The sequence below is a fragment of the Loxodonta africana genome, chromosome 25 (assembly GCF_030014295.1).
Source record: "Loxodonta africana isolate mLoxAfr1 chromosome 25, mLoxAfr1.hap2, whole genome shotgun sequence".
NCBI lineage: Eukaryota > Metazoa > Chordata > Mammalia > Proboscidea > Elephantidae > Loxodonta > Loxodonta africana.
In genome coordinates this window covers 65,057,889-65,077,527 of record NC_087366.1, presented here as the reverse complement: position 1 = coordinate 65,077,527, position 19,639 = coordinate 65,057,889, and positions in this window count along the sequence as shown.

Here is a 19,639-nt window from a genome sequence, read left to right as displayed (position 1 = left end):
CAGCTCACCACTGTGTCAGGTCTCACGGAGGATACGGAAGAAGATAGGGCCATTGAGGTCATTGAAGAAACAAGAAATAAAGACAGAAAACTTAAATGTCATAGACCAAATAATGTCCTTAACACAATGCGTAACACATAATAGGCACTCAAGAAATATTCTGGAAAGAAGGAATAGAATGTGGTCAGGAAGTGAAAGATAGGTTAGTCCAGGGTTCGGCAGACTACAACTCATGGGCCAGATCAGATACTCCAACTGTTTGCTTGTTCATTTGTTTGTTTTTAATTCCCCATTCTGCCTTCTCCCCAACCCCTAGTAAAGACCGATCTTTTGTCTTGGTGGTTTTGCCTATGCCAGACATTTCATGTGAGTGGGATCACACAATGTTGGTCCTTTTGTGTCTGACTTATTTCATTTAGCATAATGTTTTCAAGGTTCATCCATACAATGACATGTATCAGACCTTCATTGCTCTTCATGGCTAGATAACACCCCACTGTATGTATATAGCCTACATTTTGTTTATCCACCATCTGTTGGTGGTCACTTGGATTGTTTCCACCTTTTGCCCATTGTGAATCGTGCTGCGGTGAACGTTGGTGCTTGTTTGAGTCCCTGCTCTCAAGTCTTTTGGGTATATACCTAGGAGTGGGATTGCTGGGTCATATGGTAGTTCAATGTTTAACTTTTTGAGAAAATGGCAAACTGTTTTCCACAGCGACTAAACCATTTTACATTCCCATCGGCAAAGCATGAGGGTGCCAATTTCTCCACATCTTTGCCAACACTTATTATTTTCTGTTTTAGGTTCGTTTGTTTGTTTCTATAATAGCCATCCTAGTGAGGGTGAAGTGGTATCTCCTCGTGGTTTGGACTTGCGTCTCCCAAGTGACTAATGATGTTGAGCATCTTTTCATGTGCTTATTGGCCATTTGTGTATCTTCTTTGGAGAAATATCTAGTCAAGTCCTTTGCCCATCTTTTAATTGGGTTGTTAGTCTTTTTGTTGTTGAGTTTTAAGAGTTCTTTATACATTGTGGATATGAAACCCTTATTTGGCATATGGCTTCCAAATATTTTCTCTCATCCTATAAATTGTTCTTTTGCTTTCTTAATAATGTCCCTTGATGCACAAATGTTTTAAAGAAGTCCACTTTATCTATTTTTTCTCATGTTGAGCATGCTTTTGTGTCATATCTAAGAATCCATTGCCTAAAAGGAGGTCCTGAAGCTCTCATCCTATGTTTTCTTCTAAGAGTTTTACAGTTTTGGCTCCTATTTTAGATTATTGATCCCTTTTGAATTAATTTTCATATACGGTGTGAGATATGGCTCCAACTTCATTCTTTTGCATGTGGAGATCCAGTTGTCCCAGTGCCATTTCTTAAAGAGACTATTCTTTCCCCCATTGAATGGATTTGGCACCTTTATAGAAAAATCAGTTGGCCTTGATATATGGATTTATTTCTGGATTTTCAGTTGTATTCCATTGGTCTATATGTCTATCCTTATACCAGTACCACTCTGTTCGATTATTGTAATACATTTTGAAATTCCATCATCTGTTTTTGTAAATAAAGTTTTATTGGAACACAGCCATGGCCATTTGTTTGTGTATTATCTATGGCTGCTTTTGCACTACAACAGCAGAGTTAAGTAGTTCCAACAAATACAGTACATCCTGCAAAACCTAAAATATTTACTATCTGGCCCTTCACAGAAAAAGCTTTCTGACCCTTATGTTAGTCTAAAATGACTAAATGAACGCTTCCTAGACTCAATAGAATTGATAACAGTTTTCTTTGTTGGAGGAGAAGATGGGTGAGTTCAAGGTTAGATGGAAGATTAAACGTCTTGTGCTCAAAACTGTGAGCAGTTCTGGGCCCAGTGAAAGTTGTTTTTTGGACTCCCAGCAAGGAAACATTTGTGTTGATGTGCACAATGTCAGGTCCTGGGCCTTATTTAGGCCAGTGGTCCAAATAATTCCTCCCAGCCTTCTCGCCTACTCATCTACATTGTTTGCGTATCCCCCTTCCATATTTTTATCCTGATGTGGGATCAGTTATCCAGATATTGAAGCTGGGTAACAGGGAACCGTTGACAATGGTGGATTCACTTCACATTCGGTCACAGCACCCCTGGGTCTGTAGGAGGAAAGAGACAGCCTAACTGTGAAGAGAAAGGGCTTGGTATCTTCAAATTTTATTACTTCATCTTAAAAAAATCTTACATGGGTCTAAAAGGCCATTTTGGTCACTGCCCTGTATCTACATTGGATTGATTCCTCCCCTCGCCCAATGGCTGTAATCCTTCAGAGTTAGATCTCCAGGACATTCTTCCGAAGCTCTTCTGGGTGGATTCAAACCACCAGCTTTTCAGACAGTAGCTGAGCACTTTACCATTTGTACCAACCAGGGACTCCTTGGATTGATTTAAATCATCTCCTGGGTAGTGCAAACGGTTAATGCACTTGACTGCTAATGGAAAGGCTGGCAGTTTGGGTCCAACCAGAGGAGCTGCAGAAGAATGTCCTGGAGACCTACTTCCAAAAAATCAGTCATTGAAAACCCTATGGAGCACATTTCTACTCTGACACGCATGGAGTCACCATGAGTCGGAGTCAACAAAAACTGGTTTAGATCTAACACACACACAAATACACACCTCACTGTACCCTATACCTACACACTTAAAAATGTTATGAACCCCTCCAGGGCCAACATATCCATAGGCAATGCACGCACAGTGCTGCGGGCCGTGATATTTTGTTGTTGTTGTTAGGTGCTGTTGAGTTGGTTCCGACTCATAGCGACCCTATGTACCACAGAACGAAACACTTGCCTGGTGCTTACAATCGTTGTTATGCTTGAGCCCATTGTTACAGCCACTGTATCAATCCATTTCATTGAGGACCTTCCTCTTTTCTGATGACCCTGTACTTTACCAAGCATGATGTCCTTTTCCAGGGACTGATCCCTCCTGACAACATGTCCAAAATATATGAGGCAAAGTGTCACCATCCTTGCTTCCAAGGAGCATTCTGATTGTACTTCTTCCAAGACAGATTTGTTCGTTCTTTTGGCAGTCCATGGTATATTCAATATTCTTCACCAACACCACAATTCAAAGGCATCAATTCTTCAGTCTTCCTTATTCCTTGTCCAGCCTTCACATGCATATGATGCAATTGAAAATACCATGGCTTGGGTCAGGTGCACCTTAGTCTTCAAGATGACATCTTTGCTTTTCAACACCTTAAAGAGGTCCTCTGCAGCAGATTTGCCCAATACAATGCGTTGTTTCATTTCTTAACTGCTGCTTCCATGGCTGTTGATTGTGGATCCAAGTAAAATGAAATCCTTGACAACTTCGATCTTTTCTCCATTTATCATGATGTGGCTTACTGGTCCAGTTGTGAGGATTTTTGTTGTCTTTATGTTGAGGCATAATCCATACTGAAGGCTGCGGTGTTTGATCTTCATCAGTACGTGGTTCAAGTCCTCTTCCCTTTCAGCAAGCAAGGTTGTATCATCTGCATAACACAGGTTGTTAACGAGTCTCCCTCTAGTCCTGATGCCCTGTTCTTCATATAGTCCAGCTTCTTGGATTATTTGCTCAGCATACAGATTGAATAGGTATGGTGAAAGAATACAACCCTGACACACAACTTTCCTGACTTTAAACCAAACAGTATGTCCTTGTTCTGTCTGAACAACTGCTTCTTGATCTATGTAAAGGTTCCTCATGAGCACAATTAAGTGTTCTGATATTCCCATTCTTCGCAATGTTATCCATAGTTTGTTATGATGCACACATTTGAATGCCTTTGCATAATCAATAAAACACAGGTAAACATCCTTCTGGTATTCTTTGCTTTCAGCCAGGATCCATCTGACATCAGCAATGATATCCCTGGTTCCACGTCCTCTTCTGAATCCAACCTGAATTTCTGGCAGTTCCCTGTCAATATACTGCTGCAGCCGCTTTTGAATGATCTTCAGCAAAATTTTGCTTGCATATGATATTAATGATATTGTTTGATAATTTCTGCATTCAGTTGGATCACCTTTCTTGGGAATAGGCATAAATTAAGGTGGATCTCTTCCAGTCAGTTGGCCAGGTAGCTGTCTTCCAAATTTCTTGGCATAGACAAGTGAGCACTTCCAGCACTGCATCCATTTGTTGAAACATCTCAACTGATATTCCACCAATTCCTGGAGCCTTGTTTTTCGCCAATGCCTTCAGAGCAGCTTGGACTTCTTCTGTCAGTACCATCAGTTCCTGATCATGTGCTACCTCTTGAAGTGGTTGAACGTTGACTAATTCTTTTTGGTATAATGACTGTGCATTCCTTCCATCTTCTTTTGATGCTTCCTGCATCATTTAATATTTTCCCCCATAGAATCCTTCACTATTGCAACTCGAGACTTGAATTTTTTCTTCAGTTCTTTCAGCTTCAGAAATGCTGAGCATGTTCTTCCCTTTTGATTTTCTATCTCCAGTTCTTTGCACATGTCATCATAATACTTTACTTTGTCTTTTCAAGTTGTTCTTTGAAATCTTCTATTCAGTTCTTTTACTTCATCATTTCTTCCTTTGGAGGCGGAGCCAAGATGGTGGAATAGACAGACGCTTCCAGCAAGCACTCTTTACAACAAAGACCCCAAAAAACAAGTGAAACAAGTATATTTATGACAAGCTAGGAGCCCTGAACATCAAAGGCAAGCTTAGAAAACGAACAGAGGGGCAGGCGGAGGAAGAGACAGTTCAGAAACAGAGAGGAGTTACTGGACCTGAATCGTGGGGAGCCCTCAGGCACCATTCCCAGAGCAGTGGCGGTATAGTACTAGTGTTTGGCTGCAGTTTTCTCAGGGAGAAGCAGCCAGCCACACAGCCTACTCACACCTCCAGAACCTGAGAAGAACGGCTCTCACGGCAAAAGCTAAGTACTTGCGTATTTTTCGCCACTCCCCCCCACCCTGCACAAGCCGGCTTCAGCAGCTGACCTCCCTGGGCCTGAGATAGGCCTGGGTGAGTGCCTAGAGCCATCCTCCTGGCCTTGGAGAGGGAATAAATTTGCAATTGGGGGAAAATAATTTGCCATCTCCATTAACTGGGGGAGCTTAGGACAGAAGCGGCTCCTGTCCAGGCATAAATCGTCTGTGGACTTTGAGTACCTTCCCCTCTGCATGGACCTGTGTGGACCTATTTCGGGAGAATGGGCCCTTGTTGGCAGACTCCAACCGTCTCAGCTGTGCAGCGGAGAGGTGAGTGTTTGATGTTTGACATTGCGTTGCCTATTGTCCAGCATCCTCACCTACCCACATGGGGGGCCTAAGGACTGGTAGCTCCACTCAGGTCACTCAGCCACCCGCGACAGGGGTCCAAGGATAACTGGGACCTCCAAGTCCTTACAACCAAAACCACTGGGTGCCCATGGTCCATCTGCAGAACCCACCCACCTGTACACTTTAGGCAACAGGGACACGCTTTCCTCAGAGACACATGGGGGGTGATTCTCAGCCCCCTGCCTTGTTCAGAGTGTGACCTCCTGTGGCAACCAGATACCGGTACCTACACCAATCACCCCTGCCCCTCTAAGACTGTAGGACAGAGCCTGTACCACACACTTGATGGTCAGCTACCTGGACATCTGAGCTGAATTCACACAAGAAATGTGAATGGACTCCTAGACCGACATACTTGATAACAGCTCTAGCCATCTAGGGACAGGACTTCAGAGCTCCAAAGGTGAAAATAATCAAGCTAGCTCACTCAAGCAGCCCATTTGGGCATATCAAAACAAAACAAAGCAAGAAGCTACAACACAGTAAGCAAACATAAAATAAACTAATAACTCATAGATGGCTCGGAGACCACAGTCAATATCCAGTCACATAAAGAAACAGACCATGATCACCTCAACAAGCTCTCAAAACAAAGAATCCAGGGATCTTCTAGATGAAAGTGCCTTCCTGGAATTACCAGAGGCAGAATACAAAAATTTAATGTATAGAACCCTTCAAGACATCGGGAAGGAAATGAGGCAATACGCAGACCAAGCCAAGGAACACAGAGATAAAGCAACTGAAGAAACTAAAAAGATTATCCAGGAACATAATGAAAAATTTAATAAGCTGGAAAAATCCATAGACAGATAGCAATCAGAAATTCAGAAGATTAACAATAAAATTACAGAAGTAGACAACTCAATAGAAAGTCAGAGAAGCAGATTTGAGCAAGTGGAAGGCAGAATTTCTGAACTTGAAGATAAGACTCTTGGCACTAATATATTTGAAGAAAAATCAGATAAAAGAATTAAAAAAAAAAAAAAAGAGGAAACCTTAAGAATCATGTGGGACTCTATCAAGAGAAATAACCTACAAGTGATTGGAATACTAGAACAGGGAGGGATAACAGAAAATACAGAGAGAATTGTTGAAGATTTGTTGGCAGAAAACTTCCCTGATACCATGAAAGATGAGAAGGTATCTATCCAAGATGCTCATCGAACTGCACATAAGGTAGGTATTAAAAGAAATTCACCAAGACATATTATAATCAAACTTGCCAAAACCAAAGATAAAGAGAGAATTTTAAGAGCAGCCAGGAATAAACAAAAAGTCATCTACAAAGGAGAGCCAACAAGAATAAGCTTGGACTACTCGGCAGAAACCATGCAGGCAAGAAGGCAATGGGATAACTTATATAAAAAATTGAAGGAAAAAAATTGCCAGCCAAGAATCATATATCCAGCAAAACTGTCTCTCAAATATGAAGGTGAAATTAGGACATTTCCAGATAAAGAGAAGTTTAGGGAATTCGTAAAAACCAAACCAAAACTACAAGAAATACTAAACAGAGTCGTTTGGTTAGAAAATCAATAATATCGGGTATCAACCCAAGACTGGAATATTGGGCAGAGCAATCAGAAGTTCCCAGACAGGGAAATCAAAAAGATAAACCAAGATTAAAAAAAAATCCTCAAAACACAGTAACAACGATGTTATTACATAAAAGAAGACAACAATGAAACAATAAAAAGGGACTAAGAAATGTCATAGATCTTCCATATGGAGAGGAAGATAAGGCAATACAAAGAAATAAAAGTTAGGTTTAAATTTAGAAAAATAGGGGTAAATAATAAAAATAATAAGGTAACCACAAAGGAGACAAACTATCCTACACATCAAAATAAAATACAAGAAAAAAATAGAGACCCAGCAGAAAAAAAATCAATGACAACAAATATGAGGAAAGGACAATATATAAAGATAATCTACTCAACACATAAAATTAAGTGGGAAAAAGAACCTGTCATCATTTCTTCCTTTTGCTTTAGCTGCTCGACATTCGAGAGCAAGTTTCAGACTCTCCTCTGACATCCATCTTGGTCTTTTCTTTCTTTCTTGCCTTTCGAATGACCTCTTGCTTTGTTCATGAATGATGTCCTTGGTGTCATTCCACAACTCATCTGATCTACAGTCATTAGTGTTCAACGCGTCACCTATTCTTGAGATGGTCTCTAAATTCAAGTGGGTTATACTCAAGGTCTTACTTTGACTCTCGTGGACTTGCTCTGATTTTCTTCAGTTTCAACTTGAACTTGCGTATGAGCAATTGATGATCTTTGGCCCCTGGCCTTGTTCTCACTGATTATATTGAGCTTTTCCATTGTCTCTGTCCACAGATGTAGTTGATTTGATTCCTGTGTGTTCCGTCTGGTGAGGTGTCCATGTGTATAGTTGCCATTTATGTTGGTGGAAAAATGTATTTGCAATGAAGAAGTCATTGGTCTTGCAAAATTCTATCATTTGATCTCCACCATTGTTTCTATCACCAAGACCGTGTTGTCCAACTACCGACCCTTCTTCTTTGTTTCCAACTTTTGCATTCCAATCAGCAGTAATTATCAGTGCATCCTGATTGTATGTTCAATCAGTTTCAGACTGCAGAAGCTGATAAAAATCTTCACTTTCTTCAACTTTGGCCTTAGTGGTTGGTGTGTAAATTTGAATAATCATCGTATTGACTGGTCTTCCTTGTAGGTGTATAAATATTATCCTTCAAGATAGATCTTGAAATATTCTTTTTGATGATGAATGCAACACCAATCCTCTTCAAGATGTCATTCCCAGTATAGCAGACTATATGATTGTCCTATTCAAAATGGCCAATACCAGTCCATTGCAGCTCACTAATGCCAAGGATATCGATGTTTATGTGTTCCATTTCTTTTTCAACAATTTCCAATTTTCCTGGATTCATACTTTGTACATTCCAGATTCCGATTATTAATGGATGTTTGCAGCAGTTTCTTCTCATTTTGAGTCATGCCACATCAGCAAATGAAGGTCTCGAAAGCTTTACTCCATCCACGTCATTAAGGTCAACTCTACTTTGAGGAGGCTGCCCTTCCCAGTTGTCTTTTGAGTGCTTCCCATCCCCCCCCCCCCGCCGCCGGGGGGCTCATCTTCTGACACTATATCAGACAGCATTCCACTGCTATTCATATGGTTTTCAGTGGCTAATTCTTTTCAGAAGTAGACTACTGGGTTCTTTTTCCTAGTCTTAGTCTGGAAGCTCAGCTGAAACCTGTCCACCATGGGTGACCCTGCTGGTATCCGAATACAAGTGGCATAGCTTCCAGCATCACAGCAACACGCAAGCCCCCACAGGACGACACACTGACAGACACATGGGGGCATGATATTTTAGGGACCCACAAAAGTTTTTTTCATTTTAGTTTCTTTTAAAATCAGAAGAAAAAAATGCAATAATAATGGAAATATAGTAATGAATCCAGCCTGAATTATATTCATCTTTATACTAATTATATAAAATATAATTTTTGTATTTTTATGGAGGAAGCAGCCCACAAAGCAAAAGTGTCTAGGGTTAACAAAGATCAAAATGCAGCCCTGCCTCCCTCAGGTAACATGTTTCAAGTGCCCCCCACTTCATTGTGAGTGGATTCTTCCCAGGACCTGACCAGAAGCCCTGCTATGGTCACCCCTCCCTTTTGGACCAGTCCTTCAGAGAACTGAACACAGCTGCCTTTAACCTTTGCATCAGGATAAACAGAAAACAAAAAGTTCTCCCTGGGAAGGAAGTGATGTTGATTCATCTGGTCCCAGGGCCCAGGAGGCTGGACTACATAGCAATGCTACCACCACAGGTGGAGTGTGTCCACTGCGATCAGAGCAGAACCCAGCTCAGACTCTTGATGGGTAAATATTAGTTCAGGCCCCAGCATGTCGACTTAAGAAGCTGTGGCTCCTCCACCATTCCTGGCAGGGCAGATCCTTCTGGGGGAACAGCACTTGAGCTAAGAGCTCTCCAAAGAGTGAGCACAGCCTGGAGTCTGCTTTCAAGCTATGGTTGCTGCTCCATCTCTCAGGAGCCAAGGATCCTGTCTGTTCATTAACCAGCTGCTTTAACTTCCCTCCAGAACTCTACCTCACTCCCCTTTTGTTTCTGCCTCACAGTCTTTCCATTTTGAAGACAATGGGAAAAGATACTTGCTTTTTCTAAAGTCTTGGCCAAACCCACTGCCATCAAGTTGATTCCAACTCAGGGTTTCCAAGGCTGTGATCTTTATAGAAGCCGACTGCCACATCTTTCTCCAGTGGAACAGCTGGTGGGTTCGAATGAATAAGGAAAACCTAAGAATTGATGCCTTTGAATTGTGGTGTTCACAAAGAATATTGAATATACCATGGACTGCCAAATGAATGAACAAATCTGTCTTAGAAGAAGTACAGCCAGAATGCTCCTTAGAAGCAAGGATGACGAGACTACCTCTCACATACTTGGACATGTTATCAGGAGGGATCAGTCCCTGGAGAAAGACATCATTCTTGGTAAAGTAGAGGGTCAGCGGAAAAGAAGAAGACCCTCAACGAGGTGGATGGACACAGTGGCTACAACAATGGGCTCAAGCATAACAACAATTGTGAGGATGGTGCAGGACCCGGTGGGGTTTCGTTCTGTTGTATATAAGGTTGCTATGAATTGGAACCGACTCGACAGCACCTCACAACAACAACAGCAACAAAGTCAGGGCAGCAGGGTGTTACTTAAAATACAGAGTAAAATTTACCTAGTAGGGGACCCATTGCTTGGGGACACTGAGCTTCTGTTAGGGGGGATGGGAAGGTTTGAAAACAGATAAGGGTGATGATTGAACAGCACAGTGAATGGGGTTGGTGTCACTCAATTGCACATGTAAGAAACGTTAAAATGGCAAAGGTTTTGTATGTGTATGTTTATCACACACACACAAACACCACACACACAGAAAAAACACCACACACACAGAGAAACACCACACACAGAAGAAACACCACACACACAGAGAAACACCACACACACAGAAGAAACACCACACACACAGAAGAAACACCACACACACAGAAGAAACACCACACACACAGAGAAACACCACACACACAGAAGAAACACCACACACACAGAAGAAATACCACACACACAGAAGAAACACCACACACAGAAACACCACACACACACAAACACCACACACACACACCACACACACAGAGAAACACCACACACACAGAAGAAACACCACACACACAGAAGAAACACCACACACACAGAAGAAACACCACACACACAGAGAAACACCACACACACAGAAGAAACACCACACACACAGAGAAACACCACACACACAGAAGAAACACCACACACACAGAAGAAACACCACACACACAGAAGAAACACCACACACACAGAAGAAACACCACACACACAGAAGAAACACCACACACACACAAACACCACACACACACAAACACCACACACACACAGAAGAAACACCACACACAGAAGAAACACCACACACACAGAAGAAACACCACACACACAGAGAAACACCACACACACAGAAGAAACACCACACACACAGAAGAAACACCACACACACAGAGAAACACCACACACACAGAACAAACACCACACACACAGAAGAAACACCACACACACAGAAGAAACACCACACACACAGAGAGAAACACCACACACACAGAAGAAACACCACACACACACAGAGAGAAACACCACACACACAGAAACACTGCACACACACCACACACAAACACCATACACACACAGAGAAACACTACACACACACACACACAAACACCACGCACACATACACAAACACCACACACACACAGAGGAAACACAGTACACACACAGAAAGAAACCCCCCCACACACAGAGAAACACCCCCCACACACACACACAGAGAAACACCACACACACATTACTAGGCCTCTTCCTTGATACTGAAAGACAAGATGTTTAAAATTCTAACGTATTTGTGAAATTCTGACATACCATTGATAACGTGATTATTGTGGTAAACTCACATAAACATATTTTAAATTTAATTCACGAGAACTGACTTTTAAAAGTTTTACTTAGATAGTCTTCAAGGGGGATAATGTGTACAGAGCTGGAGGAGGAATGGAAGGAGATTCTGAGGCTGTGAACAGGGAGCACCACCCTTCTCAGTCTTCCTTCCCAGGTCTGTGTTAGCCGCATGATTGCTGTGACACGGGGCAGGGTTTACTGGCCCTCGCGTTACAGACACGAGATCTGAAGCTCAGCGTGTGAAGTGATTTACACCAAGTCCTGTATTAAGTGCCTCTGTGATTCCGGGAAAAGAACTAGAAAGCGCTGAATTAAAATCCAGTGCCAACCCTGTGCAGGTATATATGGCCTTTGGTGAATTCCCTAACCCTGTGGTACCCAAACTTTGGGATTCCAGATACAGCCATGACTTTCTTTTTCAGAGCATTAAAAATCAACTGCCATCTACTATCAGCATCATTGCATAAAAGAAAGGGCATTTTAACATTACAAGCAAAGAAGGCCATAATATCAGACTAAAGGGCACCTCTTTTACACTAAATTAAGTTAGTTTAATTTATTTTTTAAAACTTGCTACTTTTCTAAAGTCTGATGAATGTCAGGACTGGCATTTGGGAACCACTTACACAATCTCTCTGGGCCTCATTTTCCTTACCAGAGGGTATTGGATTTCTCCTTGATTCCCTTCTACCTTTTAAGCCGATTCTCTTTCCACTAATACAGTTGGAAATGGCCCTCCTGGTGTGGGCGGTGAAGGACAGCCACCCTGGTCTGCGGAGCTGGTTAAAGGAGCATCCAGGCTGGCCTGAGAGCAGACTGTACCCTACTTGCTCTGACAGAGTGCAGCCAAGAGTGGCCTGGGTGGCACCAGGTAAGCAAGGGTGCAACTGACTTCCTCTGAGAAAGTGGTGCCTTTATGTTTGTAGCAAAACAACTTGAGATTTGATGTGCAAACTGCAGCCTGTTTTCTCTTTGCCACCTCCCTGTGTCAGGCTGGTTCTGTCCAGCTTGGCTTCCACCCTGAGCTGGAGAGCTCCACTGCCCCCAAGGCTGCCATTCTCCCTGAGTCCCTCCGCTGCTGCTGTTCTGGCCACAGTTTGGAAGAGCAGCCTGGAGAGTCCAGTGCTCCCACCACAGGCTGTCACTGGGCTCAGCCTGGAGCTTGAACACGCACCACAGCCAAAGCCAATGATCAGATTGTTATCAACGATGATAATAATATTTTGCACGTTTTCAATGTATATTTTTATCCACTGTCATTTTAGCATAACATCAGTGCTCAGGGAAATCCTTAAGAGGTAGGACTGGAACTGTACTCTGAAAAGATGGGTTGTATTTGAACAGGAGTAGGGTCAGAGGGAGCATTGGTTCAGCGGCAGAATTCTTGCCTTCCATGTGGGAGACCCAGGCTTGATTCCCGGCCATGCACCTCACACACGGCCAACACCTGCGTGTTAGTGGAGGCTTGAGCCTTGCTATGATGCTGAACAGGTCTCAGTTGAGCTTTCAGACTGAGACAGACTAGGAAGCAAAGCCTGGAGATGATTGACTTCTGAAAATCAGCCAATGAAAACCATATGGATCATAATGGACCCCCAACAGGTCAAGGGGATGGCACAGTACTGGGCAGCATTTGGTTCTGTTGTACATGGGGCCATCATGAGTCGGGGGCGACTCAACTCAACCCAAAGGCAGCCAACAACAACAGGCTCAAATGGCATGGGAGGTGGGGGTGAGGTGTGGAGAGACTAGAAAACAGTGGAGGGCAGAAGCAGGAGGAACGCTTATGAGCTGAGAAAGCCCTGCCTGAAGGGGCACTGAGTTCCCGTAATGAGAAGAGGGGATAAGCTAGATTCTGGAGATCTCCTGGCTTTTGAGGCAGACAGACCTGGTCAACCCCCAGCTCAGCCACTTACTAGTGTTATTACTCCCTCACTCCCTGCCCCCTCACTGTGAAGGAAAAGCTCTCCAAGGCCAGAAACGTCAATAGATCATGAACTAAAACCAAACCAAACCCAGTGCCGTCGGGTCGATCCCGACTCATAGCGACCCTATAGGACAGAGTAGAACTGCCCCATAGAGTTTCCAAGGAGCGCCTGGCGGATTCGAACTGCCAACCCTTTGGTTAGCAGCCATAGCACTTAACCACTATGCCACCAGGGTTTCCAACTGGTCATGAGGAGTATGGAAAGGGCAGGAACAGAAAGAGTCTGACAGATGTTCTTTCTATTAAAACATTGTTCAGGGAAATGGTCAAACTACCCCCACCCTCTCACACCTTTGACCTGGGTGTTCCTGTGCCTGTCTTTTCCCTGATTCGTGGAAACAAACAGGTCTTCCATCCACTTAACCCTTCTGTTTGACCAAACTGCTAAGCCAAAGAATGGTTTCTTTCCCTGCTCTCAGGCAGGGTCCATAACAAGAACTAAGGAAGTGACCTTAGCACAGGAAGTGGGTGGACAGATGACCTAAAATTCAGCCCTTCCTTTCTCGTAAGAGACTTACCATCTAAAGAAGGAAAGCTTGAAAATGTGCTCCTTTCAGTGCAGAAGAAATAAAGGGTGGGAGGAAGAATTTATTATTTTGCAGTAGTTTTTAGAATAGAAAGGAAAAATATTTTCTAAAAGTGGGCATCACAGGTTGGTGGTTTGAATCTACCCAGGTGTGCCACAAAAGAAAGGCCTAGCAATCTACTTCCATAAGACCTGAGCCATTGAAGACACTGTGGAGCTCAGTTCTATTCTGAAACACACGGAGTCACCATGAGTTGGAATTGACTTGACAGCAGCAGGTTTGGTTTTGCTTCCTTTCAATCTGAGTGGAGAGTATGCAACTCTAAAGACACTCTTCTGAGAAAATTTAGCCTCTACTTTTTAAAAAATAATATTTATGGTGTTTTTGGTGAAAGTTTACGCAGCAGGTTAGGTTCCCATTTAACAATTACTACATATATTGTTCAGAAACCCTGGTGGTGTAGTGGTTAAGAGCTACAGCTGTTAACCAAAAGTTCGACAGTTCAAATCCACCAGGAGCTCCTTGGAAACCCTATGGGGCAGTTCTACTCTGTCCCTAGGGTCACCATGAGTTAGAATTGACTTGACAGCAATGGGTTTGGTCAGTGGGTTTACATGTATTGTTCAGAGACATTGGTCACCATGTTTTAACCTTCTCATTAATTCCCTTCTGGATGTTTCCCTTCTAGTAGTCTGATTTCCCTGTCCCCTTACCCTTTCATTTTTGCTTTAGAGTAATTATTGACCATTTGGTCTCATAGATGGTTTTTTAAGGTGCATAGTAATCATTGGTAATATTCTTTATTTTATGAGCCACTCTGTTTTAGCTAAAAGGTGACCTCAGGGAGTAGTTTCAGTCCAAGCTTTATGGAGTATCTCAGGGCGATCGATAGTCCTCTAGCATCAACTGGTCCAGTAAGTCTGGACTTTTTAAGACGCTCTGTTCCACATTTTCTCTCCTTCTATCAGGACCCATCTATTGTGGCCCCGATCAGAAAGGTCATTAGTGGTAGCCAGGCACCATGTAGTTCTTCTGGTCTCAGAGTAGGTGAGGCTGTGTTTCCTGTAGACTATGAGTCCTATAGCCTGGTTTCTTCTCTGAGTCTTTGGTTTCCTTCTTTCTCTTTTGCTGCAGACAAGATGAGGCCGATAGTTGTATCTTAGATGGCCATTAGCACACTTCGAAAACCCCAGATGCTACTCAGCAAGCTAGGATGTAGAAATAAACTTTGAGACCTACTTTATGCCAATTGACCGAGTCATCTCATAGCCTCTGCTTTTATAATTGTCGCAATTGGAAACATATAGGGATTTTTTTTAATCATATGTGATGTTGATATGTTTATTTATTTACTATATCTTGTTTTTCCATCACCTCCTGTTGTAACTGTTGAGATTCAGTCTAGATGGTATGTAAGGAGATGAGGCCAGGACGGACACGAGGGAGACTGGCGAGGAAGCCGGCTTATGAAACAGGTGAAGATTGGATGCAAATTAATGAAAGCCAATTTTGCTTTTCATGGCTTTTAAAAAATTTACATTATTTATTTTGAAAGTAATATATGCATCTGTTCAAATTTGCATTTTTATTATAAAAGTAATTTAAAGACCCAATGTGGAGTATAAAATGAATACAAATACTGTGGAATTGTTCTCTCAGATATGACCACAGTAAGCAGTTTGCTATATATTCTTATAATAAAGTATTTATGCATATGTAACTGTGTAGCAGAGTCCCTGGGTGGCACAAACCATTAAGCGCTTGACTATTAGCAGACAATTTGCTGGTTCAAACCCATCCAGAAGTGCCTCGGAGGAAGGCCTGGTGATTGAAAACCCTATGGAGCACATTTTTACTCTGCACACATGGGGTCACCACGTGTCAGGATTGACTCGACAGCAACTAATAGCAACCATGAGATTATATCCTTTAAACACACACACACACACACACAAATGGAATCATGCTGTACTGCCTTGGTGTTCTAGTGCTGCTGTAACAGAAATACCACAAGTGGATGGATTTAACAAAGAAATTTATTTTCTCATGGTCTAGTAGGCTAGACGTCCAAATTCAGGGCACCAACTGTGGGGGAAGGCTTTCTCTCTCTGTCGACTCTGGAGGAAGGTCCTTGTCATCAATCTTGCCTATGTCTAGAAGCTTCTCCACACAGGAACCCCAGGTCCAAAGGATGTGCTCTGCCCTGGCACTGCTTTCTTGATGTTATGAGGCTCACCCCTCTCTGCTTCCTTCCTTTTATCTTTTGAGAGATAAAAAGTGGTGCAGGCCACACTCCAGGGAAAATCCCTTTACATTGGCTCAGGGATGTGACTTGGTAAGGTGTTACAATCCCACCCTAATTCTCTTTAACATAAAATTACAATCACAAAATGGAAGACAACCACACAATACTGGGAATCATGGCCTAATCAAGTTGACACATATTTTGGGGGGACATAATTCAATCCATGACATTCTACCCTTTGGTCCCCCAAAAATCACATCCTTGCAACATGCAAAACATATTCAACCCATCATATCATAACAAAAGTCTTAACTCCAAGTCCAAAATCCAAAAATTTCTCTTCATCTGTGAAATCTAGAATACAAGTTATCTGCTTCCAGTGGTACAGTGGCAGAAAAGGCACAAGCTAGACATTTCCATTACAAATGGGAGAAACTGTAGGAAAATGAGGATTAACAGGCACCAACCAAGCAAGTCAACAGAACACATTACATTAGCCTGAAGGCTTTGAAAATAATCCTCTCTTCTCTCAGACAATTTATACAATGGCCCTGCCCTCCAGACCCTAGGTATTGGCCACACTCTCCAGATTCCAAGTGGAGGCCCCTCAGCCCTGGGCTTCAGCTCCACCTTCCAGGCCCACTGGGACAGCAACTCTGCTCCCTTAGCTTTAGGCACACCATTCTCCTGGTGAGTGGCAACTCCATCCTTAGAAACACCAGAGGCCATGGCTCCACACTTTGAAATCCCTGAGGTCATGGCCATACCTTTTCAGACTGAGGTAGCTCAGCTTCTTGTGTTTTTTGTCTCTTCAGCTTCTGCTTCCTGGTTTCTTGGCCTCTTGGCTCCTTGGGCCTCATACCCACATCTACCATGCTGGGGCAAGCGTCCCAAAACTCTGTAGCTCCACCAATAAGTGCCTGGAGGCACCCCAGTCTACCAGAAAGCCTCCTGCACACAGGCACTCAGCCCTCTTACTCCATGGGTTGGCTCCAGCACTGTCTGTCCCTGGTCCCCTGGTTCTGCTGCTCCTGGATCTCTGCTACTACCATTTCTCTGCTACTACTGGTACTCTGCTGCTGCCACTTTTCTATCCATTTGCAGTTTCAAAACCACTTCTACATTTTAGGTATCTGTTAGAGCAGCACCCTACTCCTGGTACCAAATTCTTTCTTGGTCATCTGGTGCTGCTGTAACAGAAATACCACAAGTGGATGGATTTAACAAAGAAATTTATTTTCTCACAGCCTAGTAGGCTAGAAGTCCAAATTCAGGGCACGAACTGTAGGAGAAGGTTTTCTGTCCGCTCTGGAGAAAGGTCCTTGTCATCAAGCTTCCCTATGTCTGGAAACTTCTCCACACAGGAACCCCAGGTCCAAAGGACATGCTCTGCCCTGGAACTGCTTTCTTGATGTTATGAGGCTCACCCCTCTCTGCTTCCTTCCCTTTCCTTTTTATCTCTTGAGAGATAAAAAAAAAAAAAAAGTGGTGCAGGCCACACTCCAGGGAATCTCCCTTTACATTGGCTCAGGGATGTGACCTCGGTAATGGTGTTATAATCCCATCCTAATTCTCTTTAACATAAAATTACGATCACAAAATAGAGGACAACCACACAATACTGAGAATCATGGCCTAACCAAGTTGACACATATTTTGGGGGGACATAATTCAATCCATGATATATGCATACCACTGTACATCTTGCTTTTTTTTTCACCTAAAAATGTTTCCTTTTATCAGCAGTGTGATCATGTGTCCAGCTGCCCTGGGACAGTCCTGGTTTACACCTTTCTCCCAGTATAATTATCAATAGAATCCCTTTTCACTTTCCAAAATATCTTGGCATGGGTGCTCTCTCTCATGCTCACCCTACTTATCAGGCCAATGGACCTGCCTTTTCCTTTTAATAAGATTCAGGGAATGTCACAGCATGAACAGCTCACAACATAACTAACCAAGTATCCACGGGGCCTTAATTTATCTCTAGTTCTTACCTCTTAGGAACGGTTCAGCAGGCAGCCTCCTTGTACGCTCATCTTTGAACTCCTGAGAGGACACATGTGGAGGGTAAAGTCTCAACACTGAAAATTGCTGGGTCAAAAAGTGTGTGCCTTTTATATTTTTTTCTGTGAAAATATTTTATTGACTTTTTAATTGAGTTATAGCATTCCATTATATTAATATACCACAATTTACTTATCCACCTTTTACCTTTTGAAAACTCTAGCCAAATTCCTTTCCGAAACGGAACAACTGCAGGCAGAGAAGCCAGCCTAGAGTGTTTGCATACTTGTCTCACTGATGTCAGACCCAGCACGCTCCCACACCTCTTCATTGGCCAAGCGATGAACCAGGTCACTGTCCCCTGACACAGTTATGCTGGATTCTTGCCTGACTCTTTCCCTTCTCCTGTAGGTACCAAGTCCTTTTCCTCCAGGAAGCATTGCTGGACTCCCTTACCACCACGCCCCTAAAACAGGGGTGGGTCTCTGGGGTGTCCTCCCACAGCGTTTGTTACCTCACTTATCACTGCACAGATCAACCCAACTGTAATATCCTCTTCATTTCCGTCTTCCCAGTTGGACTCTGCATCAGTTTCTTATTGCTGCTGTAAACCATGAACTTGATTGCTTAAAAAATAACACAAATTTATTATCTTACAGTTCTGGAGGTCAGAAGCCTAGAATGGGTCTAACTGGGTGAAAATCACAGTGTCAGCAGAGCCGAGTTTCTTTTTGGAGGCTCTAGGGAAGAATCTGTTTTCTTTCCTTTTCTAGTTTCCAGAAGCTTGTAGAGGTTGCCTGCATTCCTTGGCTCATGGCCCCTTCTATCTTCAACGGCAGAAATGGCCAGTCGAGTCCCTTACTTTGACGCTGAATCTCCTGCCTCCCCCTTCCAAATTTAAGGACCCCGTGATTGCATCGGACCCACCAGAATAATTCCGAATAATCTCCCTGTTTTAAAGTCAGTTGACTAGCAACCTTAATTCCCCTTTGCCATGTAGTGTAACAAGTTCACAGGATCAGGGATTAGGATGTGGACATCTTAGGGGGCCATTATTCTGCCTACCACAGACTCTAAGACTTTGTGAGGGAAGAATGTTTACCTTATTCCCTATGGTGTCCCGGACCCCACCCCAGGGCCTGGCACATGGTAGGAGCTCAATAAATATTTATTGATTGACCAATTCCATCCACGAATGGTTATTGCAGGTCAGGTAGAGAAGGCTGGCTCTAGGGCCCCAGGGGAAGGTACTTTGCTATCTACTCATCAAAGTGGACAAGGAAGCCTCACCGTGGAGACTGAAAATTGTTTCTGCCTACTGTGGTCCTCTTCTCACAGCACGGGCAGTCATAGGGCAGGGGCCATGCCACTCACCCGTGTGTCCCCAGACCTGGCACACTTTAAAGGCCCTGTGCAGGGTGAGTTGGCTGGGGGACAGAAAAGCTGGTACCAAGGTGTCCATTAGGACGCTGGT